The sequence below is a fragment of the Mesoplodon densirostris genome, chromosome 10 (assembly GCF_025265405.1).
Source record: "Mesoplodon densirostris isolate mMesDen1 chromosome 10, mMesDen1 primary haplotype, whole genome shotgun sequence".
Classification (NCBI taxonomy): Eukaryota; Metazoa; Chordata; class Mammalia; order Artiodactyla; family Ziphiidae; genus Mesoplodon; species Mesoplodon densirostris.
In genome coordinates, this window is record NC_082670.1 from 22,857,089 (window position 1) to 22,881,846 (window position 24,758).

Consider the following 24,758-nt stretch of genomic DNA (forward strand, 5'->3'; position numbering starts at 1 on the left):
GAAAAAGTAATTAGAGGATTAGGTAGTGGATAGGAAGGGATAAAGCGCTCTCTATATATCTTGGTAGAGTTATATATCTAGAAGCTACTCCTCAGAACAGAAAAGCTACTACAAATGGACAATTTAGTAAAGAACCTGGTTGTAAAATTAATACACACACACATACACACACACATCTTCCTACATCCAGACTTTGGAGGTTTTTGGTTATTGATTCATTATTTTGAAAGCTGACAAATGAAGGAAAAGAATCAAGTACTTACACTACCTCTCATACAGAATGTATGTCAGGATAAACATACAGTTGATGAGGGAAAATTTTTTCCTGTAGAAGAATGACAGCTAATACATTCAGAAGGAACGATAAAATAGTCAACATTTTGCAACTGATATTGCTATAATGTATCCTGGTCACAATCATCAGTGGTTGCTACAACCATGAGGTGAAATTGGATGGGGGAGCTCTAGAACAGATGGAGCGGGCTGACATACCCAATCAATTTCTCTCTAAAAGTGAGACTGCTACACAACATGTGCCTCTTGACACAGTGAAATAGAACATACCCGAGACCACCAATGAAATACTTGTATTAAAAAATTAGTGCTTTGTCTAGTGTAATAGATGGAACCACCTGTTTACAGTAAGTATTGGGAATATAGGAATATGTTTAATAACATCACAAAAATGGAATCAGTCAAATCCAGAATGTGGAGGGCTTCCCTGGTGGCGCAGTGGTTGGGAGTCCGCCTGCCGATGCAGGGGACACGGGTTCGTTCCCCAGTCTGGGATGATCCCACATGCCGCAGAGCGGCTGGGCCCGTGAGCCATGGCCGCTGAGCCTGCGCGTCCGGAGCCTGTGCTCCGCAACAGGAGAGGCCACAACAGTGAGAGGCCCGCATACCGCAAAAAAAAAAAAAAAAAAAAAAAAATCCAGAATGTGGGACATTCTCCTGGACAAACTGACCCTCAAGAAAGAAATGGCATGGGGGATAAAGGGAGGTGGAACTGATACAGATTAAATGACATGTAAGGAGAATAATAGACAAATGCAACATATTTGGATCCTGATTCAAACAAAGTAATTGGAAAAAGAAACAATCAAACACATACTGAGGATTTGATTATATTAAGAAGTTTTATTATTTTTGCTGGTTGTGATGTTATTGTGGCAGTGTTAAAAAAGAAAGTTTATAATTATTAGTTATACATGGGAAAATATTTATAGTTGAGATTAATATCTGGAACTTGATTTTTATTCCAGGAGGGGAAAAAAAGCACAAAAAGAGACAAACAAGAACAACAAAACTATGATAAATGCCGAAGTTGGGTGGTAGGTACATGGGTATTCATTATAGTATGATTTCTACTTTGTTTTAAAATGTCCAGGGCTTCCCTGGTGGTGCAGTGGTTGAGAATCTGCCTGCCAATGCAGGGGACACGGGTTCGAGCCCTGGTCTGGGAAGATCCCACATGCCGCGGAGCAACTGGGCCTGTGAGCCACAACTACTGAGCCTGTGCGTCTGGAGCCTGTGCTCCACAACAAGAGAGGCCGTGATAGTGAGAGGCCAGCGCACTGCGATGAAGAGTGGCCCCTGCTCACCGCAACTACAGAAAGCCCTCACACAGAAACGAAGACCCAACACAGCAAAGATAAATAAATAAATTTAAAAATGTCCAAAACAAAAAGCTAAAAATTTAATACTTTATATATATAATATGCTTTATATTATATATTAAATATATTTAAATTTTTATTTTCATCAAAGAATGGCTTCTATTTCTTTTTTGTTCTTCTTTCTCTATTTCCTTTAGGTGTAAGGTTAGATTGTTTATTTGAGATTTTTCTTGTTTCTTGAGGTAGGCTTGTATAGCTATAAACTTCTCTCTTAGAACTGCTTTTGCTGCATCCCGTAGGTTTTGGATCATCGTGTTTTCATTGTCATTTGACTCTAGGTATTTTTTGATTTCCTCTTTGATTTGATTTTACTGTGATTGTGCCCCTCGTACCGTCTCATTGTGGTTTCTCCTTTGTCTTTGGATGTGGGGTATCTTATTTGGTGAGTTCCAGTGTCTTCTTGTCAATGATTTTCCAGTAGCTAGTTATGATTCTGGTGTTCTTGCAAGAGGGAGTGAGAGCACGTCCTTCTACTCTGCCATCTTGGTTCCAATCTCGCAATCCTCCCTTTCTTGAGCAAGGATTAAATTAGGCTTTTACATGTTAAGACTGAACTATCGTGATTTATTTAACATTTTGAATATAGAAGCTAAAAATAGGTATTGTGAGGTTATGAGATTAGGAAACAGAAGCTGGTCTTTCAACAAAATAAAATTACAGTTAAAGTTATTGAACTTAGCATAGGGAAGGTCTACTTAAGACACACAAAGAAACCACTATATAAATAAAAATATTGGTTCACTTGCCTTGGTCAAATTTAATATGACCTTTTGACTAACTGATAAAACAGGATAGACCATTTATATTTATATAAGCTACATATGATGAAAATTATTATTAAAAATAAATAAGAAGCTTCTACAAATCAATTTCCAAAGGAAACCAATTAAAAATAAATAAAATAGTTTATTTTTTCTTATCTAATCAACAATTTGGATGAAGGTGGAACTTATGTAAGGCAACCTTGATTGTTGAATATATTAACGTGCAGTGAAATATGTAATTAGGTGTGTGTGGTGTCTGTGTTTCAATCTAAAATGAACTGCAAGTGCCATTTATTTTGACTTAAAATATTTTGGACAAGAGAATTTAGTATCTTGTCCCAAAACTCTCCCATGAGCCAATAGGCACTTATTTTGAATTCCATCTGATACATTATAGTACCATTTATAGCTTTATACTTCAAGTTAGAAAGAAAGAATGGAAGGATAGAAGGAAGGAAGGAAAGGAGGAAGGAATTTCATCTTGTGTTTTTGCCAAAACAAAATTTTAAAAAATTTAAAGGATGTTACAGGGACAATTAGCAAAGTCTGAATAAGACCTGTATATTAGATAACAGTACGATATCAATGTTAATTTCTGATTTTGGTACTATGGTTATATTAGAGAATACTGTTTTTAGGAAACATACACTGAAGTAGGTAGAGGTAAAGGATCATCATGTCTGCAATTTACTCTCAATGATTTATATATATACATATATAATAAATTAAATGAGATTAAATATTCATATTTGGGAAATTTGAATGATGATAAACAGGAATTCTTTGTCCTGTTCTTGCAACTTTTCTGTAAAAATAAAATTACTTTAAAAGTAATAGTTAAAAGAAAAAGATAAGAATAAAATATAAGTTAGGATAATCAAATCCCTTAACAAAAGCCCACATTTGGTGAATGGCAGATCCAGGAAATGGATAGATACTTTGTCACCTAAAACTCGATGTTCCTTTCTCTTCTGTGCATGGTCAGTTACTTTATTGCCAGCCTTTTCTCTGCATTCATATATAGACAGATTTTGTTTTTTTACAATAACAATTTGGTCCATTGAATGAATAGTGCTTTCTTTAGAGGGAAGAAAACATCTCTGAATTGAATTGAGAGCCACTTCACTTTTTAATCTATGCCCCAGTGCAGAATCTTCGGAGTTTTCTGTTGAGTTTGCACTGTAAGGAGATCAACTGAGTTCTTTGCTGAGTATGAGGAGACTACAAAGCTCCATTAAGCCTCCTTACATAACCACACTTGGGGTTCAAATAACCTTAGAAGAGTTGACCTCCGATTTCTCTTATTTTGGTAGTTAAGAACTTCCAATAAGAAACAGAATGGAGAGTTAAAATTTCCAAAGAGAACTCCCTGTTAGCACAAATACCTTCTCACTAAAACATTGGTGAATTCATCATCATTAGATAGAGAGAGAAAGGATAGGATTATGAATTATTGACCTAAAATTACGGAAAAGGAATGGATGCATTTAATTTATTTCTGTCAAAGTTTTACTCTAAAAATATCTTGGAAAAAAAGTCACTGTCAGCAATGCTTCCCCTGGAGTTGCAGAAATAGGTTCTTTCTCATTTGGGGGGATTTTCTCCCTAAAACTTGATGCCAGTTCCCTTTTATTATATTTTACATTTATGTTTTCTGCACCTCTGGTTAAGTTGCTTAAAATCTACTCTTTTTCATTTTAAATCTATCTTCCAAAAAGAAAACAATATGCTCTGCCTCTCTTTCCTACATAATTCTTCCCCTTTTTTGCAACTCAAGTGTCCCCCTCTGTGACTTCCCGGATTAAACAGCATTTCTCATATATGTTCTCCTAAATCTCAGTCATTCTTTTTTGTAGCATTTATCATAGTCATGATATTATATTTCTGTCTGTGATTACATAATTGATTTCTAACTCCTCCTTCCTTCCTACTAAGCTCTTAACTCCTTGGAGGTGGAGACCAGACCTGTTCAGCTCACCTTTCCACATGCTGAATGAGCAGGCATACAATACATAATTTTTGGAATGAGGCAATGAATGAATGTTTCATAGCTATCAGCTAAAATAGATAAAGGTAGATCTTCTGCTGCTTAGGGCCAGCTGTAAGAGTTGTTTGTCTGCACAGATTTTCTTTTAGAACTCATTTCAGTGATCTCACATCCAGAAATATAACTTCTTGAAACTGATATGCTGGCCCAGAGTCATGACACTGACGACCAGATGTTTGCCTCTAATGGCCCAATTTTAGTCAGCCTAGGAGAGGGAATAATAGTCCTCTAAAAATCGACATCAGGAAGTCGGGCTTACCTGGTGGCACAGTGGTTGAGAGTCCGCCTGCCGAGGCAGGGGACACGGTTCCAGCCCCGGTCCGTGAAAATCCCACGTGCTGTGGAGCGGCTGCAACCGTGAGTCATGACTACTGAGCCTGTGCGTCCGGAGCCTGTGCTTCGCAACAAAAGGGGCCACAGCAGTGAGAGGCCTGTGTACCGCCAAAAAAAAAAAAAAATTTTTCAAATTTTATTCTGGAAATCTCTATTCATAATTGATCTTGAACACCTAAGTAGTTAAATTCCAGTACAGTATTCACCATATGATAGACCATCAGTTGAGAGCCTGAGGGTGATTGAGAATGCAGGTGTAATTAGAAGAGGTTATAAAAAACCTCCAACCAGTGGATTTGATACTGTGATTAGAGAAAATATCAGACAGATGGCTTCTAGGAGGGGAGCCAGACATCTTTTAAGGCCCTGCTGGGATTACGAACCCAGGATTGCCTGTTTACGAGACAAGCGCTTTAACCAACTAAGCCACAGAGCCTATAGTACAAATAATAGGGCCTCCTTTCTGTTCAAATCGTACTCAATTAGGTGAAAACCTATTAATTAGAGTCACTGCTCACTCTCTTCTCGAATAAATCGACCTTGCAGAACAGACACACCTGCGATGGAGACTCCTGGAACTTAAGACCCCCATCAAGCCTAACAAAACGCATACACGCACTCACACCATAACAGAGAAAATGTACTTAGAACAACCACGGAATGGGAAAGAGTAGATACGAGCCGAGTGTTCGTTGTGGAGGAGGGGACTTCTCTGAATGAGGCCAAAGAAGTTCTTATATTCCATCCGATTGTAGTAATTTAGAATCCTCAAGTAAGTGGATATTCTAAAAGTAGAGCGAAAAGCTTTAATAACAGAATAGGTCAGTTAGAACTTCAGTCAAATTAATGGCATTCCTGGTTGTTAGAAGAGGGCACACTTGTGCACTGAAAAACAAACAAAATGGAGACAACAACCCAAAATTCCAAACACATTCAGACTCTGCTAACAGCTGTCCGCTTGTGCTCTGCTTGAGGAAGTAGGAGACGGTCATTCAGGAGGCGGCTCGGTCAGAGTTCACTTAAAGGTTTTATGATTCAAATCCCAGGAGCCTTTGCCTGCCCGAGGCTGGGAAACAACCTCTGTTCCTGCAGCTCTTAGGAAGGTGCACAGATGGAAACCACAGCTCGCTAGGCTCTGGGAGGCGTCGTCGCAGATCGGGAGATTCCTCCTTTTCTATACTACCTACTTCTTGTTGGTTCTTCAAAAGGATGTTCTTTAGTATTTTCCTCATGGACCCTCAACTTGTAGAAGCTAAACAAACATTTACTGATTGTACAATTACGAAATTAAGCATCCATTCTTAGACTGTTAATGCTTGCCTCCTGGTTTTCTGCCTGTAATTGGAATAAGGCTGGCGCTGAAAAGGGAGTGAGTTCATCAAATTAGCAGATGCCACAGCACATCCTCCCAGCTTCTGCTGCCTGGTTAAAATACAAAATGCGAGGACTCCAAAATTCTTTATTTAACCAAGTAAAGGCTGAAAGGAGCTCTGGGCCTGATAAGACCTTTGAATCCCAAAGTCTTTTTTAATTTCTTTCTTGGGTCAAATGGTCTGGCACTGACATTTTCTATCCCATTCAGAATGTTTTTATAGTGAATACAAACTTATTTTCTTGCTAACCAGGATAGTCACTTTTTAATTTAATATATGCTAACAAACTTCTATGATAAGGCTCACACAACTACTCCATTTACAGTTACTGTATATTTGGAAAATATACAGTTTGGAAAACAACACCTTCAAAATAATAATGGACAAGGAATCACGGTGTTTCTGAATTCTAATTAGCTCAACTGTTTATGATCAGGACTGTAAAAATTTCAGTTACAAAAGCACAATTGGGATGACAGCATTTTTGGCTAAGTATTATTCAAGTATTGTCCAACAAGAGTGATATTACTGAGTACCTACTATGTGTCAGGGGCTGAAATGAGTTCTATGGATACAATTAGGTACCAGATGGCCAAAGATGATAGAAAATAGAACAAGAAACTGTAATAAAAATTTAATATGATAATAAAAGAAGCACGAGATGATAGATGAGCACCTAACAAGGGCTTGTAATACTCTGTACTATGAACACTGCCCAGTTCAATACATTTTTTGATGATTTCTCTTTAATGTATTTGATTTTTTGTAGAAAAAGTATATTATATATATATATATATATATATATATATATATATATATATATATATATATAAAATGTATAACTGTACAAATAGTACTTGGAAACTTCTTTAAAATTTTCATGTTAATCCCAGGTATTTAACCAAAATAGGAATCTCTGCCAAGGTGGAATGAAATAAATCTGACCAAGGCCCAACAGTAGGAAGGTTTGCAAGGTGCATGAAATAAAATTATCATGAGAGTAGAAAGAGGCAGAATCCATGGAACCTATTCCAACGAGGTCCTCCCGGAAATAGCCTTGCACTCAGGCAAACAATATGTATGAGAACTGAAAGAACAAATAACATATGAGACCCCAGGACAGTTTGATGCACAAGTGCTTGATTAATATTAGACCCAAAATAACTAAATGAGGGATATGAATATGGATAATGGAACAGGGGATTTTTTGTAACTGCAATGATTTCTCATTACCCTAATAAATGCTTCCTCTGTTGAGAATAGGGTGATTCAACATAATACTAGCTAGTAGATGTTATCAGTTGAATTTTGTCCCTCTAAAAATTCGTATGCTGAAGTCCTAATACCCACTACTTCAGAATGTGACTATAGAAGTAGTCGAGAAAAAGGGTCATTACTAATGTAATTAGTTAAGACAGAGTCATCCTGGAGTAGGGCAGGCCTCTCTGTTACAATATAACTGCAGTTCTTGTAAATGGGGGAAATTTGGAAACAGACATGCACACATGTGAACATGAAAGTGGAGGTTGGGGAGGGGGATGCACCCATAAACCAAGGAATACCAAAGATGGTCAGCAAACCATCAGAAGCTACCGGAGAGGCATAAAAAGATTCTCCCCCATAATCCTCAGAAGGAACCACCCTGCCAACACCTCGATTTCGGATTTCTAGCCTCCAGAATCATGAGATGATAAACTTCTATGGTTTAAGCCATGTAGTTTGTGTTATTTTGTTACAGTAGCCCTAGGCATCATCCTCTGAGTATGAGCTAAGTTTTTCCCTAAATTTTGCCCTAAACTTAACTGAAAACAATTTATTTAAAAAAGGGCTGAGAACTATATTCAATTTTCTATGATAAACCATAATGGAAAACAATATATATAAAACAATATATATATATACATTCTTATGTGTATATATATATATATATATATATATATATATATATATATATATACATTCTTATGTAATATATATATTTCTATATAGATATCTGAATCACTTTGCTGTATAGCAGTAATTAACAAAACATTGTAAATCAACTGTATTTCAATAAAAAATAAAATAAAAAGAGAACTAATGAATAAGGGGTGATGGGAGGTAAGTGTGAGAGGGGCTCATGTACACTAACTAAAAAGCTGAACAAAAATTGCTATAAATTTTTTATAGATATACATACATGTAGTAAAAGATTAAAATGCAGATTGGAAAGATACTAATGGACTTCAGGATGGTGGTTACTTTTATGGAGAGAGGAAGGGGAATGGGAAGTGAGGGGTGATGCTTCAATCATACTTCTAAATTATTTCCTTAGGGAAAAATGAAGATCTGGGTAAAGGGTACATGACATCTATTATAATATTCTCTGTATTTATGCTTTACTATTTCATAATTAATTTTAAGTTCAATAAAATAAAATATATTTGCATAAACTTTCACATTATCGTATTAGAAAAATAACAAAAGTAAAAGTAAAGATTAGTGCACTTGCAAAGCCCCAAGTATTCACATATTTGCTTTACATGTAGTAGAACCTCTTCCCTTAACAGATATTGCCAGAATTTCTATAGTTTCTAGAAAATAACAAAGAGCAGAGACATAGTCTTTGCCATTAAGTAGCTAAAATGTTAGTTGACAAAACAAAATGTATCTATGGGTAATGATACTGTAGCTTTACCTAGGCCACGTGGAAATGGGCTTTCCCTGAAGCATAGTGACATAAGTAAAGGCAAGCCTTCCAACATTTTATATCAAACATACCAGAAAGCTAATACAAGGGGAAAAAATAAAGGCAATGACTTGGAATAGCCATCTAAAGTTTCCTCACTTTGTGAAGCAACCATTCAAAATAACTTAGAATTTACCCTAAAAGAAAACTTCGGGGCAAAAAAGTAGTAGGACCCTTTAAGGATTAAGCACAGGAAGTTCTATGTGAGCAAATTAGCTCTCCCCTGTATAACTTTTTTCTGTCTCTTCAGTTTATTTTCATTTTTAACTTTTATTGGTGAATAGCTTATTTAGAATACCAAAAGATATGAATATTGCATTTTTATGCATCTAGCACATTTGTTACTTTGTTCATTACTAGAAAGTTAATCATTTTGTTGCCATTTGGTAGCAACTATGAAATAGCTATTCCAACCCCCTTATCCAACCCTCCTCTCCTTTGATCACCTCACACTATATGAATTCAAAAAATGATCGTCAGATTGCCTTCCCTGACTGTTTAAAATCTCCCAGATTTACAACATTTTCCTGAGGTCCTGTTGTCTAGAATGAACTCTGGTTATAAATGTCTTTGTGAGGAGAAGTGCTCTTAATTGGCTTCTTTCCCCTGATCTGGTTTGTTCTCTCTTTGGATCTGAAGGGCCAATATAGACAAGAAAGAAGAGAGATTAGCTTTCGTTACTACTTACAAACAGGACAAATTTTATTTCAAATTACTGAGAGGTCATTAGTCACAATTTAAGATTAAACTGTGCAAGGACTGCCCTCTGCTACAATGTAGGTCTGCTGGATCTCATTTCTCCTTGAAATGAAAAAAATAAGGTGTATTCTTCATTGAATGACCTTGGTTCACATCTACTTTTCTCTAGCCACAAGACTTTGTAGAAACTACTAAATGGAGTCCAACTCAGGGTAGGCTCAGAGGAATTCCATTGCTGGTAAATAAAAGGAGTGTTTTGGGTCTTTTTCTTCAATGCTAATGTATAAAGCTCAGCAAATAGAAGACTTTTCCCCAGCTATCCGCTCTCTTATGTTCTTAGAAAATTTTCCTTTTCTTTCTATCTTTGCTCCTCTTAATATTATTTGGGGGACAAAAAAACCCCACAGAATATGCAATCTAGTTTTACCTATTTAAAATAGTCATCTCTTGAAATATTGTTAAAAACGTTATTATTTTCCTTTAGGGACGCAGAGTCATATGATAAATTAAAATGAGCCTTTCAAACCATAATTCAAAAAGAGTCATGTACCACAATGTTCATTGCAGCACTATTTACAATAGGCAGGACATACAAGCAACCTAACATGTCCATCAACAGATGGATGGATAAAGAAGATGTGGCACATATATATAATGGAATATTACTCAGCCATAAAAAGAAACAAAATTGACTTATTTGTAGTGAGGTGGATGGACCTAGAGTCTGTCATACAGAATGAAGTAAGTCAGAAAGAGAAAAACAAATACTGTATGCTAACACATATATATGGGATCTTTAAAAAAATGGTTCTGAAGAACCTAGGGGCAGGACAGGAATAAAGACATAGATGTAGAGAATGGACTTGAGGACATGGGGAGAGAGAAGGGTAAGTTGGGAAGAAGTGAGAGAGTGGCATTGACATATATACACTACCAAATGTAAAATAGATGGCTAGGAGGAAGCAGCACATAGCACAGGGAGATCAGCTCGGTGCTTTGTGACCACCTAGAGGGGTGGGATAGGGATGGTGGGAGGGAGACGCAAGAGGGAGGGGATATGGGGATATATGTATACGTATAGCTGATTCACTTTGTTATACAGCAGAAACTAACACAACAATGTAATGCAATTATACTCCAATAAAGATGTTAAAAAAAACAAGCCTTCCATTATAAAGTCTTAGCCCCAAGTTATCAGTATCAACTCCCCTTTTTCATGAGGAAATTTTATTTCAGAAAATGTAATGTCTTTCCTGCTTCAAGTCTAGGTCAGAGCCATCTCAAACCACTGATAGATATCCCCAAATTTAAATTTTGGGGTGGGGGGAAGCTTAGAGTATATTTGTTCTGTCCTGGAAGGCACTGAATTATTAAGTGATCTACTTTCTTCCCAGTGACCAGCTTTGCAAACACAGGGATCTCAGGAAGTAACAGTTTTCATTTCACAGTCCTTGAACAACTGTGGTAAGATAAAGAGAGACAGAGGTGCTTCTCTTTACTTAGCAGAATGGTATGTGAAATTAAGTTATATCCCATGGATCACCCCTGTCTGCCCTTGACTTGGCCAGTCTGGGGGCTGCTCCTGTATCTGTGACTACCTCAGTCACCAGTGGTGTCTCTAGATAAGCTTAGACTAACTGAGAAAGGGGTAAGCCTGCAGGTATACCTCTCTTATGCCTCCTCCTACCTTTGTGGATATTTGGAGATAATTTAAATAGAGAATTTCTAGGCCAGCGGTTCTCAACCTTAGCTACATATTCAAATCACCTAGGGGGATTTTTTAAATGCTGGTGTCCATTCCACACTCCAGACAAATTAAACTAGAATCTCTCAGAGTGGGATCCAGGCATCAGAAAATTTTAGAGCTCTCCAGGTGACTCCAACGTGCAGCCAAGTTGTAGAACCACCGCTTCACTTTTAAAGAAAGTTGTGGGCTCAGGGAAACTGTATTGATTTTATCTTTCCCTCCCATCACCCAGTACACACTTTACCTACCAGATAAAATAATTTAGTTAGGACACTGTTTTTGGATTGCACCTAAAACTTTTTTATTGGTTAAATGAAGGTGAGTCTTTTCATGTGATTTGGAATAGAGAAATCTTAAAAATCTTTGATGAAGTTGATCACAGTCTGGTGACATGAAGTGACAAAAAAATCAGGTGGTAAGTCATAATTACAACTCAAAACTGGTTCCTAGGTAGAACTGTTGGTATTTCACCACTGCTAGACTTGAGTGTGGGTAACACGGCACATTGAAAATGGGAGGAACAAGAAAGGATAAAGTCTGTGAACTATTTCCTTATTAACCGCTCACCTGGTAGATGCTACGGCTACTATTTTAAGTTTGTTCAAAGTGTTCTAATATCTTTAGAGCTACACCAGAGTTAAACTATTGTAGGTCTGTAATAAATATTGGCAAGACCAATTGTTCAATACATGACAGCACAGGATGATTTTGGCTAATAGAATGCAAGTTTCAGCGCACCACACTTTCAAAGGCCCATTTTAAGACCCATACTTTAATTTTGCGGTTTTTCTTAAATAGTCAAGAGGCACAAGCACTAGATCCACCCATGAATGACAGACCAAATCATTAAAGAGTCCAACATAAAGGATCACAGCCATTATTATTTTTTAACACTGGGCTCTTGTACCTCTAAGAATTTGGTACATTCCATCCCCTAAGGTTCAGGAGCCCTTAACTACAGCCAGGCAAGGGACGCCTGGAGCTGCTGGAGGCCTTGCTGAGAAATAAACGGAACAACAGAAAACTGTTTTCTAAATTTCCTTTACTTGCTAATGTGACAAGGTGTCACAAATTGGAAGTTGAGACAAAAGCACCAAGATACAGGAGATGCTGCATTCCAAGGGGAATAGCCCTTCATCAAAACACACAAAGGAGCTAGCCAAAGAAAGTCCTTACCCACATGAATGGTGTAAAAGGGCTAGGTTTAGAAAGAGAAGTGGATTTTTGGAGAGAATTAAAGTCAGTAACTTTAGAATCAGTGAGGCAAATTCAGAGATTACAAAAGAGATCAGTATAGAAGGAATCAAATCCACGACGATGTGAACGCTGTGAGCTCTGGCAAAACGCACTGAGGGGAAAACATGTCTGCGTCAAAATGTTTCTACTTCACTCTTTTGTGTTCGATTTCTGAGAGAACGGTCACGTTTTAAGAAGCGAAATTTACCCAATACTTTCACAGCCTCCGGCCTGAGAAGAGTGTATTTTCTTTCTAGGGGAGCTTCCCGTGAAATCCATCTTGCTTATTGAGCCTCAGAGTATGAAACCTGACACAGGAGCTCAGCCTGCCGTCCCATCTCCCGTTCGAAACCCCGGCAGCAAAATTAAGTGAAAATACTAATCCGTTCGCAAATCTTCCATTTAGAGTTTACATGAATAACTGTCATTTTGTTTTTTCATGGAACAGGGACTAAAGTCACTCTTGATTTCACTTTGTGGAAGACCATCTCTAATCCCTGCTGAGGATGCAAAGGAATAAAATTTTTAAACGGAAAGGTTACTAGCATAACCCGCGCCAACTGTTAAGTACGAAAGGTTACTAGCATAACCCGAGTAAACTGTTAAGTACCTGGAGGCAAGATGGTTCAGATTCTACAAGAATGGGCTGTGACCGTAATGCAGAAGAGAATTGTTTCCAGAGCTAGAAAACAAAAGGGTGGAGATGCTGGGGATCGAACCCGGGACCTCATGCATGCTAAGCATGCGCTCTACCACTGAGCTACATCCCCATCACGCTGAAAAGCCGTTTTCTAAACTACCTTCATGAAATAAAACAAATTTACATTTTTAAAACAAAATTATTTCGTTCTTTTCTAAACAATTCTCACCTTCTATTTTATAGAACTCTGTTACCAAGGAATTCCTTTTAACCTGTATCTTGCAGAAATTCAGTGACAGATGAGAATACACTGATCTCGGAAATCTGAATAGGAAACAGTCTCACAGACCCTCCTTTTCTGAGTGCTTGTCTCGTTTGCCAAAAGATATGTGGAACAAAGGAAAATTCCTTAGAGGAAGGATAAAAATACTTTGCCAATGACTGTCTTTAATTATGAAACCTACCAAACTATCCCCAATTCCCCTCCCCAATTCTGCACCCTAGTCCCGGACTCCAGAAACCGCTATGTAACTATTCTTAGAAAACAAGGAGCCAATGAAGGTATTTCTGTTAGAAAAATAAATTCCTTCCACTCTTAGCAACTGGGAGGGCTAAAGGGTAAAGATGTTGGATTGCTTCCTGAGGCCTCTGATCCTCATTTTATCCAAGGAATACAAATCAAATCCAAGGAATACGAATCCTCGGATCTTGTTCTGATTCTTTGGAAAGAAAAGCCAGGAAGTAAGAAACGTGTTACTTTTAAGATTGAGGCAAAACCTCTGCTTCCGGGTTGCTTTATTTTTCTGCAGAGGGAGTGGTCCTTTGGAATTCAGATCACTCTCAATAAGGGTCTCAACAAATCAAGAAGGTTTTATCCCTGCCTAGTTCTGGGAAATCCCCGGATATAGTAACCTGTGAGCAAACCTGGAAGAATAAATAAGAATGTCAAGTAGAAAGGAAACGAAAACTGAGGATACAACATGCGTACAGGAGTGGAACTGTATGGAGTTCTGAATGGTTTGAGTTGGGAGGTGCAAGGTGGAGATAAAGGCAGAGAAATCAGCTTGACCAAGATGACAACTGCATTTCTCATCTTTTCACCTTGCTAAGAGAACCTAAATTTTATTCATGTAGTAGAGATGGTGGTCCCAGACAGTTTACATAAAACATGAGTCATCTAAAATAATTACGGTTTTTCCATTTCTTTTTGCCAGGGATTGTTTTAATAGTAGATCCATGACCCTCTGGTGGATAAGTTACACTAGACAATCAGCCTAAAATCTTCGGATTTTTTTCAGGATAAAAAGACAAACACGTGAGGAGAGCCACACATCTTAATTTAGCATTGCTATTTGATTTTCAAATAGTAGTCTGCAAGCTTGAGAGAAACATAAAAGTTGCATATTTTTTGTAAATAATGATTATTCCTTTAAGAGAATGTTAAAAAGGCTTGCTGTGAATATTAGTTATCTATTGATGAATAATACTCCAAAATGTACAAGGTTAAAAATATATATATTTATTATCTCAGATTCTGTGGGTCAGGAACTCCAGTGTGGCTTGGCTGGGTAATTCTGGCACCAGGTGTCTCTTGAGGTTGAACTCAGGGTGTCTACTGTGCATGCAGTGCTCTGAAGATTGGACTGTGTCTGGAGGATCTGCGTCCAAGATGGCTCATTCACATGTGGGTAGGAAGCCTCAGTTCCCCCTCATGTCTTGGTGACTGACTCAAGTGGGAGAAGACTGCACAAGGGTGTGATTACCAGGAGGTAAGGACCATAGGGGGTCTTCTTAAAGGTTAGCTAAGACACTGTGTTATCCTTAATTGTATATCAGTACTTATTACAATACCTAGTGTAAGTAAATATTTGAATCATTTTTAAAATGTAAATGAGTGAATGGATAGAGAGATAGATGTTTGCATAAATGAATAAACAGGAGAATATTTTCAGTGGCTACTTAGGAAATTTTAAAAGTGAGAAATCATGAAATTTGGCTTCAATCCTCTCAATTCCATTCAAAGAAATGGAAAATGTATAAAAATGTATAACTTATCAAGCTAACATAAAAAGTTATAGAAAATCTGATTCAGTATATTGCCATTTAAAACACTGTATCAGGAATTGAAGCAAAATTTCCATAAAATTTGATTTCCAGTCTGAGATCAATTTACTGGCATGTTCTATGAAATCATAAAGGAAGCCTTAACCTCTGTGTTGTACAAAATATTCTGAAAAACTATAAATTATTTTAGGAGATTAGTATAATATTGATACCAAAACCCAGTGGAGAAAATACAAGGAGGAGAAATTATAGGACCATTTCACTAATAAGTACAGAGACAAAAACGTATAAAAAACTAGCAAACAGACTTCCAGTTTCTGGTTCCATATATAAGGGGCTGGGAAGTCACCACTCCATTCTATAAAGAAGGAAAAAGCTGAGCAGACTGAAAAATCAACACCTCTTCTTGAATCTATAAGAGAGGTGTGGACACAGGGCAAATGGCTGCCCCCAAGATTGGAGAGATAGACAGGTGAATAAAGGGAGTGATGACTTACCTGAGCAGTGACTCACAAGTGGAAACCACAGGAAGAACCAAAACCTGAACTGTAATTGATAAATTGCTTAAGGATCCATGTAAGCAAGTCTGATAGTTAAAAACTCCAGGGACCCTGAGTCATGGCCGGGGCAGGGTGGAGGTGGCATCCCCACACTTCTGCGAGTTTTACCCCTAGGAGTTTGACCAGATTCTCACATTAAATATGCAAATATTGGGGGGAAATTCCTTCATGCTTCCAGCAGAGTGGGGAGAAGAGAACCATGATGAAATTTGCTGGGGTTTTGTCAGAGCCTAATTGTCCTGAAGGAAGGGAAATACTCAGTTCCAGCTGGCTCTAGACTTTCACATGAGAGAGGGAAAAACCCAATCCCAGCATATTCCAGCTATGTTGTCCCACTTAAGTCGGGGCATTGCAGGGTGGGGGGGCGGGTACAACTGAGAAACAGTTGTGAAGTTCACGACCCAGAGGTAAAAGATCCTTAAAAGACTGAGACCTAATCACTGGACTAGAGAAAGCTTCTCCTCCCCTAACATCTCACCACTACATTACTAAAGTCCTATATATCCTTTTATCAAGTAAACCATGTCAGGCTATACAGAAAAAATTACACAACATATCAAAAGGCAAAAAACAACTTGAAGAGACAGAGCAAGAAGAGAACCAGACATTGCAGGGATGTTGGAATTATTAGACCAGAAATTTAAAACAACTATGATTAATATGCTAAAGGATCTAATGAAAAAAGTAGATAGTATGCAAGAATAGATAGGCAATGTAAGGAGAAAGATGAAAATCCTAAAACAAACAACGAAAAAAGAAATGCGAAAGATTAAAAACACAGTAATAGAAGGAAGAATGCCTTTGTTAGGTTTATTAGTAGAGTGGACATAACTAAGGAAAGACTCTGAACTTGAGGCTATATCAATAGAAACCTCCAAAACTGAAAAACAAAGAAAACAAAGGCTGGGGGGAAGAAAAAAGAACAGAATATCCAAGGACTCTAGGACAAACACAAAAAATATAACGTATGCGTAATGGGAATACCAGAAGGAAAAGAAAGAGGGAAAGGAGCATAATATTTGAAACAATAATGGCTGAGAATTTCCCCAAATTAATGTCAGACAGCAAACCACAGATCTAGGAAGTTCAGAGAGCGCCAAGAAGGATAAATGAAAAAAGAAACAAACAGAAAACTATATATAAGCATATCATTTTCAAACTACAGAAGATCAAATATAAAGAAATTACTCCTGAAAGAAGTCAGAGGAAAAACAAAACAAAACAAAACAAAACATCTAGCCTATAGAGGAACCAAGGTAAGAATTACATTTCACTTCTATTAAGAAACCATGAAAACAAGAATAGATTAGAGTGAAATATTTAAAGTGTTGAGAGAAAACACCACAGCCTAGAATTCTGTACCCTGCAAAATTTCAAAAGTGAGGGAGAAATGAAAACTTTCTCAAACAAAAATGGAGGGAATGTGTTCCCTGTAGACCAGTCTTGCAAGACGTGTTAAAGGAAGTTTTTTAGAGACAAGGAAAATAATATAGGTCAGAAATTCAAATCTTCATAAAGAAAGGAAGAATATCAAAGAAGGATATGGGAAGGTAAATAAAAACTTTTATTTTCCTTAGTTGATCTCACAGATAACTGTTTGTTCAAAATTATAATAGCAACAATGTATTTGATTATATGGTTATACAAATATTGTATATATACTTATGTATGCTTATATATAACTGAAATAAATGATAGCAATTATACAATAGCTAGGAGGGAGGAAAAGTAGGATTTTTTTTATTACAAGGGTATTTACACTACCTGTGAAGAAGTATAGGGTTATTGGAAGGTGAACTTGGATTAATTGTAAATGTAGACCACAAAATCTAGAGGGACCACTAAAAAAGTTAAAGAATTATAACTGATAAGCTAAGAAAGGAGAAAAAAAAGGGTTTTGTGGTTCCTCAAAAAATTAAAAATAGAACTACCATATGATGCAGCAATTTCACATCTGGGTATACATTATTAATATTGTGATTTATAATAAGAAATGTATATTTGGCCTTCAGCCCTGCTGCTGGCACAGAGCTCCTAAAATCCTTGGAATTTCCTAAGCGATGAGAGAGACAAAGGTGTTTTTGTTATGTTAATGAGGTGAGCTTTGGCCTGCTTCTAGAGTTAGGGGCTGGTTGCTAGGAGAACAGGCATGCTATTAAGGGTGCCTTCCATTTCCACAGGCTATTCCTAACCTTTACTACATTTCCAGACCTCCTGTACTGGACTGTGACCAGTTTTTCTGCACAGAAACGTTGAGTAATGCCAAAGATGCAGTGAGAAATAAAATGGTAACTAGGTTAGTAACTATGCATAAAGAAATTCCTCTATGGTCATAGGGTGTACCCTTGAATACTGATGTGCAACTACCACATCAATACTAAAAAACATGTTACCTTCTCCTCCCCTTAAAAAAAAATTACTGAGATATTTTATTTTTACTGATTATTTTCCAGTGGATAGTGGGAATGGATAGGACCTCCTTTAATTGAGCTAAATAATTCTTTGATATGCAGCTGTATTCCCTTTTCCTGGGTGCATTCATAGGATGAATTAACTTGTGAATTGTCCCTCTGGGTTTGTACTACTCACTGCATAATAAGACACCCCAAGGAAGTTTCCAGGAAGCAGGGGAAATGGCGGTGGTTATTTAACAAAACGGAAGAGAAATAAGCACATAGATGGAAAATAGCTCGATTTAAAGGGAATGATAATGGGGGGAAAATGAGAATGAGCTAAAACATTTTGTTTAGTAATGTAAGGCCAAAGGCTGAATTTGACAGCAACGAAAACGAAAGGACTCACTGGAGATGCCGGGGATCGAACCCGGGGCCTCATACTTGCGAAGCATGCGCTCTACCACTGAGCTACATCCCCTACTGCAGCTCGGTTACCGGGCAGCATTCCTGTCCCTTTAAAATCTCAAAGCGTTGTGCACAATTTTGGGTTGTTCTGTTTCCAACTAGAGAGTAGCCGTCATTGAAGACGAATTACACCTAAAGCCTCTTTCGGATTATATCCAAGTAGCCCCCTTCCGAGACCCGCCGACAACATCCAACTCGTATTGTTACTGAGAACAGAGCCCAATTTTAGTAGCTTCAGCACAATTATTCTTATTTTAGTAGTTTCAGCACAATTGTTTTCTCTCCCGTCAGTCAAATCGAAACCCCGGTGGAAAGAACTGAAGGATTTTTCAGGACCCTTTGAAAAATGGTCTACGAGCCAAAACAAAGGCTCATGGAAAATGCGACCCAATTTTTTTGCAGCACAGTAAGTTGAATGGTCAAATGAATCTTTGGAGCTGCGTCTTCCAACTTGATCCCGCTTGGAGGAGAAAAAAGAAAAAAAGAAAATTGTCCAGATAGATGAAATTGTGAAAATCCTGCCCTAATATTTGTCCCCAGAGACAACGGCTTGTCCCACAGAGACCTTCTAGTCCACCTGACCACAGATAACCGGAGTGGTTATCTGTGAACTTTGGCTTCATGAAGAATTTTAGATTTAAAGAAGCCCGCATTCCTTTATTTCCCCTTTTCCTTTATCCAGTGGCCAGCTTCTCGTTCCGCAGGCTACTTTACCCCGTGGAAGAATGAACCTGGACAAGACCTCCTAAACCAGCATCCGGGTCCGGAGCGCTTCTGCACCCGCAGCCCCGCTGCACTACTACAATCTACTGAAAGGGCTTTTCTGACCCCAGACCCAGCTGCAGTGATTTTTGTCTCTCACTTCAGAAGTCATACAGCAGAGAACAGAAACTCTTCAAAAGTGAAAATGGCAACACCAAAGGCACGATTCATGATGATAAATTGGACTTCATTAAAATTAAAAATTACTGCTGCTCTGAGAAAGACACTCTTAAGCCATGGGCTGGGAGAAAATATTTGCAAAACACGTATCTGATAAAGGGATGGTATCTAAAATATACAAAGAACTCTTAAAACTCAACAAGAAAATGAAAAGCCAATTATAAATCAGGCAACGTATCTGAACAGATACCTCATCAAAGAAGAAACACAGTTGACAGATAACCATATAAAATGATGCTCCACATCGTACATCATCAGGGAATTGTAAATTAAAGCAACAATGAGATACTACTGCACACCTATTGGAATAACCAAAATTCAGAACACTGACAATACCAAATGCTAGGGAGTTGTACAAACCCTACTCCATTAGTTTCCCTCAGATATTTACCTTCCCACAGTTTTCTGCCCTCAAAAGCCTTTAAAACCGTTTTCCTTTATCTCATCACTTCTCTACAAATTTATCTTTCTTTCCTAAGACACTATATAAGCTCAGGGTTAACTACCCCTTTGAGTCATTTATCATTGAATCCTCCCATGTGTATGCATGATGCATGCATTAATAAACTTCTGTTTCTCTCTTGTTAATCTGTTTTTTGTCGCTTTAATTTGCACAGTTCCAATCAACGAAGCTAAGATGGGTAGAGGAAAAGATGTTTTTTCCCCTCTTCTACACTACTTTATCATCCTAAATCCCAGATTGAGACTATTGAAGAGCCAACAGCCAACCAATGAGGGAAAATATACAATGTGCCTTTATTGTTTAAGCCACTGAGATTTTGTGGATGTTTTCTTTTACATCATGATCAAGCCTATGCTGAGTGACACGGGGAAATTATGCCTTTTGTTGTATGAATAGCAATTCTATTTTCCCAGTCTGAATTTTTCATTGACTTTGCTTGTGTATTTTTACTTTGTTTCACAGGAGGCTTTGTTTTGTTCTGTTTTACTCTATTATTATTCAAATAATACATATTTATTGCAGAAAATTTGGAAAGTAAGAAAAGGATAAAACTACTAAACTTTACCTATACTTTTTTTTTTGCGGTATGTGGGCTTCTCACTGTTGTGGCCTCTCCCATTGCACAGCACAGGCTCCGGACGCGCAGGCTCAGCGGTCGTAGCTCACAGGCCCAGCCGCTCTGCGGCATGTGAGATCATTCCCAGACCGGGGCACGAACCTGTGTCCCATGCGTCGGCAGGCGGACTCTCAACCACTGCGCCACCAGGGAAGCCCTACCTATACTCTTACCACTCTTTCAGAAGCTCTCTTGAAATCAAATTTGTCAAAATTTTCCGTTAAATAATTTTGGATTTTTGAATCACAATTGATTCAATAGCCTTCCCCACTCCAAAGTTATTAAAAATTTCACATGTGTTTTTGAAGTACTAGTAAGTTTTGTTTTCATAAATCTCAAACACCATTTAGAATTCATCCTGCTGTGAGTTGTGGGATATGGAGTCAAAACTTTTTTTCCAGGTAACTACCCAGCTTTTGCCACACCAATTATTTAAAAGTCCATTTTTATCCATAATGGGGGATTATAACCCATTGTGCTCAGTAATTACCATCAGAAATAAAGTATGGATGCATAATATTTGAATTGGCAATTTATCTAACAGACACACATAGAACTCCTGATGAGAACAGAGTTCCCTCACAATCAAAATAACGTTATACCAATTAGAAGACTCTAATGCCCAGCTAATATTCTTTGTTTTACTCTCCTCCCTCCTTTTTTTCCCTGAAAGATATTGTAACTCTCTTTCTTTTCAAATGTGTATCTGAATTTCCTTTCAGATGTAAATGTTACCTTGTTTATGATAAAGTCCTTTGTTGAAAATATGTATATCTGAATCTCTTTTCAAATATATATTTTATCTTTTTACTGTGACACACTGTTTTCAAAGCATATACGTACTTGAATAGCTTTCTTAAAGTATATATCAACATTTTGAAGTTGACTTTCTTGTGAACAGAAGGATCTCTCTCCCCAGTGTCTCCCAAAGTAATTTCTTGAAAACTGAGGGATTCAGAGTCTTGTGGAAATGTGACCACTGACTTAGAAATTTTAAATATGACTTTCTGTATACAGGAAGTAATGGGGGGAATATCCACTGGCAGAAATGTCCAATGGCATGTTTCCTCTCAAGTTTTAACACATGCATTTTTATGAGTGAATGATTTGGGTAGAAGACAATCACTGTCATTCACGGGAAAACATATATTAGTCTTTAGGTATAGGAAAGATAAAGGATGGTAAAAGGATACTAAATATTAGCACTTTATCAGAAAGAATTCAGGTAACCTTACATAGTGGCCATTTACCAGTATTTGCACATAGCCGCTCCTGGACTGTAGTCCTCAATACGTTCCCAAATAAAACTGAAACTCATAGCTCCCGCATTGTGCATTTTTATTTCAGTTGACACATGTTGACTGGAAAAAAAAAAAAAACACACAATGTGAGAGTTGTGAGTTAAGTTTTATTTGGGGCAAAGTGAGGACTATAGCCCAGGAGACAGTGTCTCAGATAGCTCTGAGGAACGGCTCCGAAGACGTAGGGGGGAAGGTCAGTATTAGATAAGATTCTGGTGGTGAAGGGAGTACGTGCAGTTAAGCACACATTTTGGCAGAGGCTTGCTGCTAGTCAGGAGGAGCAGATGTCACCGCTAATGATTTTAGTGCTTTTCTAGATATGACAAGATGAAAGAATTTGGGCTCATAAAATCTCCTGGAAATATCTAACTATTTGAAGGCCTGTTGTGCCAGTTTTTCCCAGAGCACAGAGTGCCTCATTGCTGATCTCCACTCCAAATTCCTTTCAGGGTGTGTTGAAGGTCAGCAGCTGCAGTAGCTAGTGATTTAATCCTTGTAGAGACAGATGACAAGTGCCAATTTTTAGTTGGCACACCTCACAAATATGAGTGAAATTTTGCATATAGATTTTGAGTTGAGTTACAAAACTGCTCTAATATGCACATCTATATATTTTATTCTGTTTATTCAAATGCATTAATCCTTAGAACTCTGCTGTCCAATATGGTAGCCACTAGCACATGTGATTCTTGAGTACTTGAAATATGACCAGTCCAACTTCAGATGTACTGTAACTGTAAAGTACACAGCAGATTTCAAAGACTTAGTAAGAAAAAAAAAAGAATGTAAATTATCTAGGTAATATGCCTTTATATGGATTATTTATTGAGATGATAATATTTTAGATATAGTGAATTAAATAAAATATGTTATTAACTTCACTTGTTTCTTTTTACTGTTTTCAATGTGACTACTAGAAAATTTAAAATTATATATGTGGTTGGCATTTGTGCCTCATATTATATTGGGCAGTGCTTCCCAATTTACCGTGCTTTTGCTTATATCAGGAATGTACAAGACCCCACTTGGAATCCAGTTTGCTTCTGTCACAATGTAATGATTTACCAGGGACAATGGACATGATCCTAGTTGTGCTTTACACCAAGACGCAGAGGCAATTAAAGCCAGCCCCATTTCCCCACCCCACACATTTCTCTCACTCATTGAGACCTGTCACTTTTCCTTTTCCTATTCCTTATTCTGGCAGTCAGATGAATCTATTGGACAAACTGAGAGACAAGTTCTTCCCGACAAATGGGGTCCTTCCAAGTTCAAAATCTGCTTCATGGGATTTCTGTGAACATGAACAAAACTCTCATATGGTCAGAAGCAGGCAAAAAGGAGATTAGATACCAATCACCTCACCTAGATTTCTAAGCATTTCCCGGGATTTCTAAGGAAGCTCAAGGAACATTATACTATCTGGAGTCCAAGATCAGTCTAGCTTAATGCACCTTTTTCCAGGAATACCGTTAATGAGTTCCCAATCTTCAAATCACAATAAGCCCTTTTACATTCTCGCTCTACATACTGTCTCTCTTTTCCATAATAATAAAACCCCTCCCAATCACAGATTGCTGCAGAGTTGCCATCTTAGGGATCACTGTGGTTGCCAAATATCTCCACAAGGCTCCATCTTAACTTTTCTTAAACAGGCATCTTAATCATGTTCAAACCCAAGCTACTACTCGTTGCAAGCTCGATCTAACACCCTCAGAGCAAAAACACAACAGACTGCCAACATTCATTCTTCTCCGCACACATTCCACTATCGAAACCCGCACCCCCACCCCCTTTTCCTGTTTACTTGGGCGAAGGTATGAAACATTTAAGATTAATCCGCTTGCCTCTGGCAGTTCATAGCCCAGAGCAAGGACACTTGTTTTTTTTTGTTTTTGTAATGTTAGGAGAGAAAAAGCTCACTCTCGCCCGAACAGGGACTTGAACCCTGGACCCTCAGATTAAAAGTCTGATGCTCTACCGACTGAGCTACCCGGGCCCACGAGGGGCCGTCTTACGGCCTAGTAAAGGTAAGTTCGTTAGGTTGGATTCAATTTTGAGTTCTCAAAGCGTTAAAAAAAAAGTCGCCGGCACAAATACCTCACATACTCAAGCCAAAAGCAGCCTGCGGATCTCACTTCTACACTAACTTGCTGCCACCACAACAGGCAAAAGGTCTGAAACAATTTGACTTCTCTCAAAAATCCAACGCTCTGAGGAGCTACCTCAGCTATGGAAAGAGCCCCACGATGCTCTCAAAAGCCAGCGGTTTGGGTAAAAATGAGTGGGATCTTCTTGTGGGACAAAAGTTTGCTGCTCACTTCCCTAAAATCACGGAAAGCCAACATTTTCTTGTACCTATAGGATGCTAAGAAGAGAGGTGGAGCTTGAACACGTCCTTCCTACCCATCTACCCAAATCCTATTCATGTTTAGAGATCCATATTCAAGCCCTCTTCTCCCTACTTTGCTAACTCCAACCTCGCCTCCTCCCTCTTCCCATTCACGCACTGCTTCGCCTTTCCGCTCTGGTCCACTCTGCCAGCTCCTGCGTGAGATCTTCCCAATAACTCAGTCCACTCCATCCAGGTTCCAGGTTTTTGACACTCCAGTCAGGGTTTCCCAACCTGCCAGATTTTGAGTCTGCGGAGCTTTCTAATAGAATAAATTACTGTCCGGCCTCTTCTAAAATATGCTTTCGGACTTCAT

At 38.0% G+C, this 24,758-nt stretch overlaps 4 non-coding genes across 4 annotated transcripts; all 4 read right to left on the reverse strand.

The window, feature by feature from the left end:
* Window positions 1-5,181: 5,181 nt before the first annotated feature.
* On the reverse strand, window positions 5,182-5,256 carry TRNAT-CGU (transfer RNA threonine (anticodon CGU)). Its single transcript has one exon. It is a non-coding gene; the product is annotated as a tRNA-Thr (tRNA).
* Window positions 5,257-13,301: 8,045 nt separating this feature from the next.
* On the reverse strand, window positions 13,302-13,373 carry TRNAA-AGC (transfer RNA alanine (anticodon AGC)). The gene has a single exon. It is a non-coding gene; the product is annotated as a tRNA-Ala (tRNA).
* Window positions 13,374-18,669: 5,296 nt separating this feature from the next.
* On the reverse strand, window positions 18,670-18,741 carry TRNAA-CGC (transfer RNA alanine (anticodon CGC)). Its single transcript has one exon. It is a non-coding gene; the product is annotated as a tRNA-Ala (tRNA).
* Window positions 18,742-23,976: 5,235 nt separating this feature from the next.
* On the reverse strand, window positions 23,977-24,049 carry TRNAK-UUU (transfer RNA lysine (anticodon UUU)). The gene has a single exon. It is a non-coding gene; the product is annotated as a tRNA-Lys (tRNA).
* Window positions 24,050-24,758: the final 709 nt, after the last annotated feature.